Source organism: Moschus berezovskii, chromosome 5 (genome assembly GCF_049115385.1).
Source record: "Moschus berezovskii isolate FMDL1 chromosome 5, NW_MosBer_1.0, whole genome shotgun sequence".
In the NCBI taxonomy this organism is placed as follows: Eukaryota; Metazoa; Chordata; class Mammalia; order Artiodactyla; family Moschidae; genus Moschus; species Moschus berezovskii.
The window spans coordinates 30533301-30543898 of NC_142464.1; positions in this window are offsets into that span (position 1 = coordinate 30533301).

Below are 10598 nucleotides of genomic sequence, written 5' to 3' on the forward strand. Positions count from 1 at the left end.
ATAGGTCTTTGTTGTTTGCCTATTTTATCTATAAATGTGTGTATCTGTTAATCCTAAACTCCTAATTTATCCCTCCCAATCTTTTCCCTTTGGTAACCATAAGATTATTTTCTAAGTCTATGAGTCTATTTCTGTTTTGTAAAAAAATTCATTTGTATCATTTTTTGTAGATTACACATATAAGAGATATTATATATCTGTCTTTCTCTGTCTGACTTACTTTAGTCAGTATGATAGTTCCCAGCTCCATCTGTGTTGCTGCAAATGGTGTTATTTTATGGCTATACACACACACACACACATCTTCCTTATCCATTCCTTTGATTTTGAAATTCTGCTTTTCTCTAGAGTTAGAAGGAAAAGTAAATTCTTAGAGGATAAGAGGTGCCAAAGAAATAATGCAGTTAGTAATTCAATGACAAGTCATAGAATTAAAATTCTCCATGCAGGAAGTGGAAGATATGATATTACTAAATGAAAATTTAAGGTAGTATTAGTATTGTATAAGACCCCACAGAGACTGACCCAGAACCATGTTTGAGTATCTCCTGCAGAGGTACGGGTCAGCAGTGGACTGTGCAGGGGCAGGGGCTCTGGTTGCACTAGACCTGGGTAGGGCATAAGCATACTTGGAGGAGGTCACCATTAACCCCACCACAGAGCTGGGCTTCCCTGGTGGCTCAGAGGTTAAAGCGTCTGCCTCCAATGCGGGAGACCCAGGTTCAATCCCTGGGTCGGGAAGATCCCCTGGAGAAGGAAACGGTAACCCACTCCAGTATTCTTGCCTGGAGAATCCCATGGACGGAGAAGCCTGGTAGGCTACAGTCCACGGGGTTGCAAAGAGTCGGACACGACTGAGCGACGGGACGGACGGACGGACAGAGCTGCCAGAACTTACACAGGACTGGGGAAACAGACTCTTAGAGGGCACAAACAAAACCTTGTGTGCACCAAGATCCAGGACAAAAGAGCAGTGACCCCACAAGAGACTGACCCAGACTTGCCCATGAGTGTCCAGGAGTCTCCTGCTGAGGCATGGGTTGTCAGTGGCCTGCTGCAGGGTTAGGGGCAAAAAGTGCAGCAGTGGGTGCCTAGGACCTTTTGAAGGAGGTAGCCATTATCTTCATTATCTCCACCATAGTTTGGCCTCAGGTCAAACAACAGGGAGAGAACACAGCTCCGCCCATCAACAGAAAATTGGATTAAAGATATACTGATCATGGCCCCACCCATCAGAACAACACACAGTTTCCCCCTCAGTCAGTCTTTCCCATCAGGAAGCTTCCATAAACCTCTTACCATTCTCCAGAAGAAAGCAGACAGAATGAAAACTACAATAACAGAAGAAAACTAACCAATCTGATCACATGGATCATAGCTTTGTCTAACTCAATGAAACTATGAGCCATGCCATGTAGGGCCACCTGAGATGGACTGGCCATCATGGACAGTTCTGACAAAACCTGGTCCACTGGAGAAGGGAATGGCAAACCACTTCAGTATTCTTGCCTTGAGAACCCCATGAACAGTATGAAAAGGCAAAAAGATAGGACACTGAAAGATGAACATCCCAGGTCTGTAGGTGCCCAATATGCTACTGGAGATCAGTGCAGACAGAACTCCAGAAAGAATGAAGAGATGGAGCCAAAGCAAAAACAACACTCAGTTGTGGATGTGACTGGTAATGGAAGTAAAGTCCAATGCTGTAAAGAGCAATATTGCATAGGAACTTGGATTGTTAGGTCTATGAATCAAGACAAACTGAAAGTGGTCAAACAGGAGATGGCAAGAGTGAACATCAACATTTTAGGAATCAGTGAACTAAACTGGAATGGAATGAGTGAATGTAATTCAGATGACAATTATATCATCTACTGAGGTCAAGAATCCCTTAAAAGAAACAGAGCAGCCATCATAGTCAACAAAAGATCTGAAATGCAGTACCTGGATGCAATCTTAAAAACTACAGAATGATCTCTGTTCATTTTCAGGGCTAACCATTCAACATCACAGTAATCCAAGTCTATGCCCCAACCAGGAATGCTGAAGAAGCCTAAGTTGAACGGTCTATGAAGACCTACAAGACCTTCTTTCTTGAACTAACACCGAAAAAAGATGTCCTTTTCATTGTAGGGGACTGGAATGCAAAAGTAGAAAGTCAAGATAAACCAGTAATAACAGGTGACTTTGGCCTTAGAGTACAAAATGAAGCAGAGCAAAAGCTAACAGAGTTTTGCCAAGAGAAGCACTGGTCGTAGCGAATACCCTCTTTCAACAAAACAAGAGAAGTCTCTACACACAGACATCACCAGATGGTCAACACTGAAATCAGATTGATTATATTCTTTGTAACCAAAGATGGAGAAGCTCTATACAGTCAGCAAAAACAACACTGGGAGCTGACTGTTGGTTATATCATGAACTCCTTATTGCCAAATTCAGACTTAAATTGAAGAAACTAGGGAAAACCACTAGATCATTCAGGTATGACTTAAATCAAATCCCTTACATTTATAAGTGGAAGTGACAAATAGATTTGAGGGACTAGATCTGATAGACAGAGTGCCTGAAGAACTATGGACGGAGGTTTGTGACACTGTACGGGAGGCAGGGATCAAGACCATACCGAAGGAAAAGAAATGCAAAAAGGCAAAATGGTTGTCTGAGGAGGGCTAACAAATAGCTGAGAAAAGAAAAGATGCAAAAGGCAAACAAGAAAAGGCAAGATATACCCATTTGAATGCAGAGTTCCAAAGAATAGCAAGAAGAGACAAAGCCTTCCCCAGAGATCAATGCAAAGAAATAGAGGAAAACAATAGAAAGGGAAAGACTAGAGATCTCTTCAGAAAATTACAGATATCAAGTGAACATTTCGTGCAAAGATTGGCTCAATAAAGGACAGAAATTGTATGGACTCATGTGAAGAGTTGACTCACTGGAAAAGACTCTGATGCTGGAAGATTGGGGGCAGGAGGAGAAGGGGACTACAGAGAATGAGATGGCTGGATGGCATCACCGACTCGATGGACATGAGTTTGAGTGAACTCAGGGAGTTGGTGATGGACAGGGAGGCCTGGCATGCTGTGATTCATGGGGTCGCAAAGCTTCGGACACGACTGAGTGACTGAACTGAACTGAACAGAAGCAGAAGATATTAAGTAGAGGTGGCAAGAATACACAGAAGAACTGTACAAAAAAGATCTTCATGACCCAGAAAATCACAATGGTGTGATCACTCACTTAGAGCCAGATATCCTGGAATGCAAAGTCAAGTGGGCCTTAGGAAGCATCACTACAAACAAAGCTAGTGGAGGTGATGGAATTCCAGTTGAGATATTTCAAATACTAAAAGATGATGCTGTGAAAGTGCTGCACACAATATGCCAGCAAGTTTGGTAAACTCAGCAGTGGCCACAGGACTGGAAAAGGTCAGTTTTCACTCCAATCCCAAAGAAAGGCAATGCCAAAGAATGCTCAAACTACCACACAATTGTACTCATCTCACATGCTGGCAAAGTAATGCTCAAAATTCTTCAAGCCAGGCTTCAACAGTACGTGAACCATGAACTTCCAGATGTTCAAGCTTGTTTTAGAAAAGGCAGAGGCACCAGAGATCAAATTGCCAACATCCGCTGGATCATGGAGAAAGCAAGAGAGTTCCAGAAAAACATCTACTTTTGCTTCATTGACTATGCCAAAGCCTTTGACTGTGTGGATCACAAAAAACTGTGGAAAATTCTGAAAGAGATGGGAATACCAGACCACCTGACCTGCCTCCTGAGAAATCTGTATGCAGGTCAAGAAGCAACAGTTATAACTGGACATGGAACAACAGACTGGTTCCAAATTGGGAAAGGAATATGTCAAGGCTGTATGTTGTAACCCTGGTTATTTAACTTATATGCAGATTACATCATGAGAAATATTTGGCTGGGTGAAGCACAAGCTGGAATCAAGATTGCTGGGAGAAATATCAATAACCTCAGATATGCAGATGACACCACTCTTATGGCAGAAATTGAAGAACTAAAAGAGACTGTTATTGAAAGAGAAAGAGGAGAGTGAAAAAGTTGGCTTAAAGCTCAACATTCAGAAAACTAAGATCATGGCATCTGGTACCATCACTTCACGGCAAATAGATGGGGAGACAATGGAAACAGTGACAGACTTTATTTTGTGGGGCTCCAAAATCACTTTAGATGATGACTTCAGCCATGAAATTAAAGGATGCTTGCTCCTTGGAAGAAAAGCTATGACCAACCTAGTCAGCATATTAAAAAGTAGAGACATTACTTTGCCAACAAAGGTCCATCTAGTCAAAGCTATGGTTTTTCCAGTAGTCATGTATGGGTGTGAGAGTTGGACTATAAAGAGAGCTGAGTGCCAAAGAATTGATGCTTTTGAACTGTGGTGTTAGAGAAGACTCTTGAGAGTCCCTTGGACTGCAAGGAGATCCAACCAGACAATTCTAACGGAAACCAGTCCTGGATATTCATTGGAATGGACTGATGCTGAAGGTGAAATTCCAATACTTTGGCCACCTGATGCAAAGAGCTGACTTCTTTGAAAAAACCCTGATGCTGGGAAAGATTGAAGGCGGGAAGAGAAGGAAATGAGAGGATGAGATGGGTGGCATCACTGATTCGATGGACATGAGTTTGAGTAAGCTCTGAGAGTCAGTGATGGACAGGGAGGCCTCGCGTGCTGCAGTCCATGGGGTTGCAAAAATTCGGACACTACTGAGCGATGAAACTGAACTGAATAAGGCTGAAATCACCTTTGAAAGGTAGATTGTAAAGTATCTGAGAATAGGACTTGAAGACTAGTAACCAGCTGAGTATCATGTTTTAAAAAATAAAAGTCTTGTATTCTAGAATACCAGGTATGTAGAGCATATAATGTTAAATGGATGCATGGTGATACATGATATAAATATATGTTTCAATATAAGATTTATAATTTTATTTATAATGAAGTCTGCATTATAGTCCCCTAGAGTTAATATTAAATGTGAATTTTTCCTGAGATTATAATTAACTATAATGAGACAATTCAGAACTAGCAAAGTAAGAATCGGTAGAAAAGGCTAGATTCAGTGAGACAAAGAAAACTGCTATAAAGAAGTATCAGAAGAAAGAACCATAAATTACTCTTTAGACTGGAGATAATATTTGAACATCTTTCTAGCTCTAACATACAGACCCATGTAAATAGTAAAGCATAGAAAATACTTAGAAGCAGAAAAAAAATCAACTTTAGACAATATTATAACATAAGGGGCTTCCCTGGTGGCTCAGAGGTTAAAGCGTCTGCCTCCAATGCGGGAGACCCGGGTTCGATCCCTGGGTCGGGAAGATCCCCTGGAGAAGGAAATGGTAACCCACTCCAGTATTCTTGCCTGGAGAATCCCATGGACGGAGAAGCCTGGTAGGCTACAGTCCACGGGGTCGCAAAGAGTCGGACACGACTGAGTGACAGAACGGAACGGAAACAGAAGGCTGTAGTCAAGAAGAAATCAACAAGGTCAAACAAGAATTCTAGGAGTACCACTTTGTACCAAAAGCATGACCTGGCAACAAAGCACAGGAAAATCCTATGGCACTCTGGTCCTCTAGGAAGAGCCAAAATAATTTGGAGAGAAGGGCACAACTCCCCACCACTAAGTCGAAACCCAGTGCAACGGTCCAGCACCCAGGTTGTTTCTGTTATAAATTACCCTTAATTAGGGAAGTAATTCTCTGGAGAGTAACTTGTGAAAAATAAAAAATTTACGGAAACAGTCTCTTTACACATCCACCAGGGTGATCTACAAAGACCACAGATCTTGGAATCAGTCAACTTGGTTTGGAATGCAGCTTTCAACTGAAGGCAGTAATAGTTAGTAACTGTTATCCAGAGCCATTCCCACAAAGAGCCTTTAAATGCTGGGTAAAACACCTGTGAACATCTCTTTTTATATTCTAACTTCAAGTTAGAATACACATTTCATTTGATGAAGGAGAAAGAGGAAGAAGAAGGATATTCTGAGTTTAAGTATGCTACTTAACTTGTTAGTCTTCTGAAATAGGAAATCTATGGACACTATGTTTTTGTCCTGGAATAGTAAACTAGATTTCTTCCACTTGCAAATAGAATCACTTTTCTTCTGACAATGTTTCTAATGATAAACCTGCTGTGTTAATAGGAGTTTCAAAGACTGAGGAAAATATCAGTTTTAAATCGATCCAAGGCACTGAAATACATGTCCATCACTTCATTACTACATGTTCTAACAGAGTATTTGTGACAATGGTTATTTATGGCAAAAATATTTCTATAATTCTAGTGAAATAATAATCTAATTCTTTATATTTATAAATGACAATTACACAAAGAATTTAGAATACTATAAAGATAGAACATCATCTAATATTCACTATTTCCTCAGGTTATCCAAAATATTTTTTCTTTCTAAGGAGGAAAAAGAATACAAGTCTTACAAATTAATAAAATCAAATAAAATAACTGTGTTAAAGATAAACCAGTTTACATGTAGGAAAAGTGTGTTTGTGTGTATGTGTGTGAAAGTCACTCGGTCATGTCTGACTCTTTGTGACCCCATGGACCATTCAGTCCATGGAATTCTCCAGACCAGAATACTGGAGTGGGTAGCCTTTCCCTTCTCCAGGGGAAGTTCCCAACCCAGGGATTGAACCCAGGCCTCCCACATTGCAGGTGGATTCTTTACCAGCTGAGCCACAAGGGAAGCCCAAGAACACTGGAGCGGGTAGCCTATCACTTCTCCAGCAGATCTTCCTGAGCTAGGAATCAAACCGACCAACTGAGTTAGCAGGGAAGCTTGAGAAAAGGGTTAAGTCATTTAAAAAGCAGATAAATAAAAATAATACTCAGGGAGAACTAGGATTCCATCAAAATTTTACTTTCCTCTGAGAATTTTGTTTTATTTTTTTGGGTTCCAAAATCACTGCAGATGCTGATTGCAGCCATGAAATTAAAAGACGCTTGCTCCTTGGAAGGAAAGTTATGACCAACCTTGATAGTATATTAAAAAGTAGAGACATTACTTTGCCAACCAAGGTCCGTCTAGTCAAGGCAATGGTTTTTCCCGTGGTCATGTATGGATGTGAGAGTTGGACTGTGAAGAAAGCTGATCGCCGAAGAATCGATGCTTTTGAACTGTGGTGTTGGAGAAGACTCTTGAGAGTCCCTTATACTGCAAGGAGATCCAACCAGTCCATTCTAAAGGAGATCAATCCTGGGTGTTCATTGGAAGGACTGATGCTAAAGCTGAAACTGCAATACTTTGGCCACCTCATGCGACGAGTTGACTCACTGGAAAAGACTCTGATGCTGGGAAAGGTTGGGGGCGGGAGGAGAAGGGGACGACGGAGAATGAGATGGCTGGATGGCATCACCGACTCTGTGGACATGAGTTTGAGTGTACTCCGGGAGTTGGTGATGGACAGGGAGGCCTGGCGTGCTGCGATTCATGGGGTCGCGGAGAGTCGGACACAACTGAGCGACTGAACTGAACTGAACTGAAGTTCACAGCCAAAAAGAAAGGAAATCTGGGGTTTCCACTTAATAGATGAAATGGCCCCCAGACTGACCAAGATATAGATAGAGAGATACGGATATCCATAGACAGATACATAGATATGTAATTTATCATTTTATAAAAAGATAAACTGGACTTAAAGATTCTCTTCTATCAATTTCACTGGTGATTATATAGGTTTAACATACTTGTCTAGCTTCTGCCACGGATGATGCAAGCCATTTAGTAACATATAAAATATATTATAGTATATCCAGTTAAAAGTTGTTACAAGTCCTACACACTGAACTTTGAAAGTAAATAGCAAAGGAATAGGGGCATTGCTTTTAATGTGCAGCCTGACGATAAAACCATGTTAAAACTTTGAGAAAGAAGATGACCTCTAACGTCAACTGAGGAAAAGGGGGGAGGGATAATTCCTCAAACTTGGATTCTAACTACTAAAGTTCCAAAGTCCTAGACAATTAAAATGTACAAATGACTGATTATAATGCTGAGACTTACGGTATGAGTCTACCGCAGGTCCTAAGAATTTTTTAGGAAGAGTGAAAAACGTAAATCTTATCATTTTCTAATCATGCTCATATGAGATCTTCAAAGCTGCGATTGCTTTGAACAACAAGACATCCAGAACCAGGGGAAATGTAAATGAAGTGGTAAAGAAAGACAGTATCATGCAAGGAAGGAGTAAACACGATTGGCAGGGTGCCATATGGAAATAATAGCTTTGTTAGTAACACGTGAATTAAATTTAACAGTGATTTGTTAGAAAAATAGCATCCTCTGAGTTACAATTATATTGATTTGGAGAGAAGAGAGTTGCTGACTTTTAAATATACACTATCAGGCATACATGGGCTTCCCTGATGGCTCAGACAGTAAAGAATATGCCTGCAAAGCAGGAGACCCAGGTTTGATCCTTGGGTAGGGAAGATCCCCTGGAGAAGGGCATGGCAACCCATTCCAGTATTCTTGGCTGGAGAATCTCCATGGACAGAGGAGCCTGTGGGCTACAGTCCATGGGGTAGCAAAGAGTTGGACACGACTGAGGGACTAAGCACAGCACAGCATCAGGCATACACGGCCAACATCTTATGTTAATTTACACAGTATAGCTCTGACAAAATATACAATTCAAAGTTCTCTGTGATCTAAAAATGGAGGATAGCTTATAAATACTTGCAGTTTTAACCCTGAAGATTCCAGGCAGGAAAGAGATAGCACAATAGGGAAGATCATACATAGTTAACTAAAGAAACAATTTAGGCATGTGTGTGTGTGCTCACCCAGTCGTGTCTGACTCTTTTCTACCCTATGGACTGTAGCCCACCAGGCTCCTCTGTTCAAGGGGATTCTCCAGGCAAGAATACTGGAGTGGATTGCCATGCCCTTCTCCAGGAGATCGTCCAGGCCCAGCGATCAAACCCATGTCTCTTACATCTCCTGCATTGGCAGGCAGGTTCTTTACCACTAGTGCCACCTGGGAAGCCCATAGTGTCGACAATCCTCTCCATAAAGTGGAGCCTGGAGGGCTATAGTCCATAGGGTTGCAAAGAATCAGACACAACTGACTCGATTTAGCACAGCACAGGAGGCTACAGGGCTTGGTGGGGGAAATAAGCACATAGACACATAATTCTTTTCCCTAAAAATTCCAACTGAAAATGCTTGTTGTAGATGGTGTGTGTGCACTAACTTGCTTCAGTGGTATCCAACTCTTTGCAACCCTATGCACTGTATCTCACCTGGGACACAGGTGTAGATGTTGTAGATGAGAAGAGTTTGAAATGGCCATGGTGGAGGATCATGAATATCTAAATCTGATTCAGTCACAGCCACCTTCCTCAAGTTCCCTGAGGGAGACTTATGGACAAAGAACATCTGACACAACATTATAAAGTAACTATACTCCCATAAAAATTTATTAAAAAATTAAAAAATAAGGCATTCAAAGGAAAAAAAAAAAAGAACATCTGATGAGGAAAAACCTTATTGAAAGCTTTGGCAAGCAAACCCCACTGAAGAACCTTGGAAACATACCAGAAAGAATGAGGCATCTTTTGGCTACCCTAGGCAGGCCTAAGACTCACCCTGATACCTACCACTGATTTTCAAGCGGAGTGAGGGAGGCAAGGGAGCTTCCAATTCTCAAAAGAAAGCAGAGCTCAGTGCTCTCACACCATCAGACTAGACAAAACATACCAGATGAGGAGAAGCAAACCTTAGCCATGGACAAAAACATCCAAAGTCTCATAACATAAACCTCCTTTCTCCTCATCTTGACATTTCCAGTCCCCAATACCATAACTAAACAAATACTCCCGCTTCTGTCCTCCATTGCTGTGTAAACAGCCACCCCAAAATCTAATAGCTTCAAACACTATTTATTTTCTCTCCAAATTCTGCAAGCTGACAAGGCTCAGCTAGGTAGTTCTTCCCCCTCACCTGATCTTAGCTGGGGCTGCAGGCACTGGAGGGCTCAGCTGGAGCCTCCAAGCTGGCTCTCTCAAGTGGCTGGCAGTGGATGCCAGCTGTGGGCTGGGAGCAGAACTGGCACTCTCGAACACCTGAATGCATCCTTTCTAGGAGGCTAGGGGTTTCTCCCAGCAGATCAGCTGGTGCCCAGAAGAATGTATCCCAACAGCATTCATTTAGAGAATGCATTTGAAGCTGCCAGGGTTTAAAGTCTAGGACTAGAACAGACATCGGGTCACTTCTATGTCATTCCATTGGTTAAGCAGGCAGAGGGCTGGACCAAATTCAGGAGAAAGGAAAATAAACCAAAGTGTAGTTCTCTACAATCCTTGAATGTAAAATATCCCTCCCAGCACACCCAAGAATGAAGTCAGAGGCAGTGATGAGGTGGTGGTACAGAGAGCAGCCATGAGTCTCCCTAGAGGCAAGCATCTTTAGTCTAGACTTTGAGTGGCAATACGTAATGTTAATTGGTCTACACTGTCAACCAGTTAAGTACTGAAGACAGTTGCTCAGCTGCTGACTGATTAAATATAAATCAGAATTTGCAACTGGAAGTAAATAG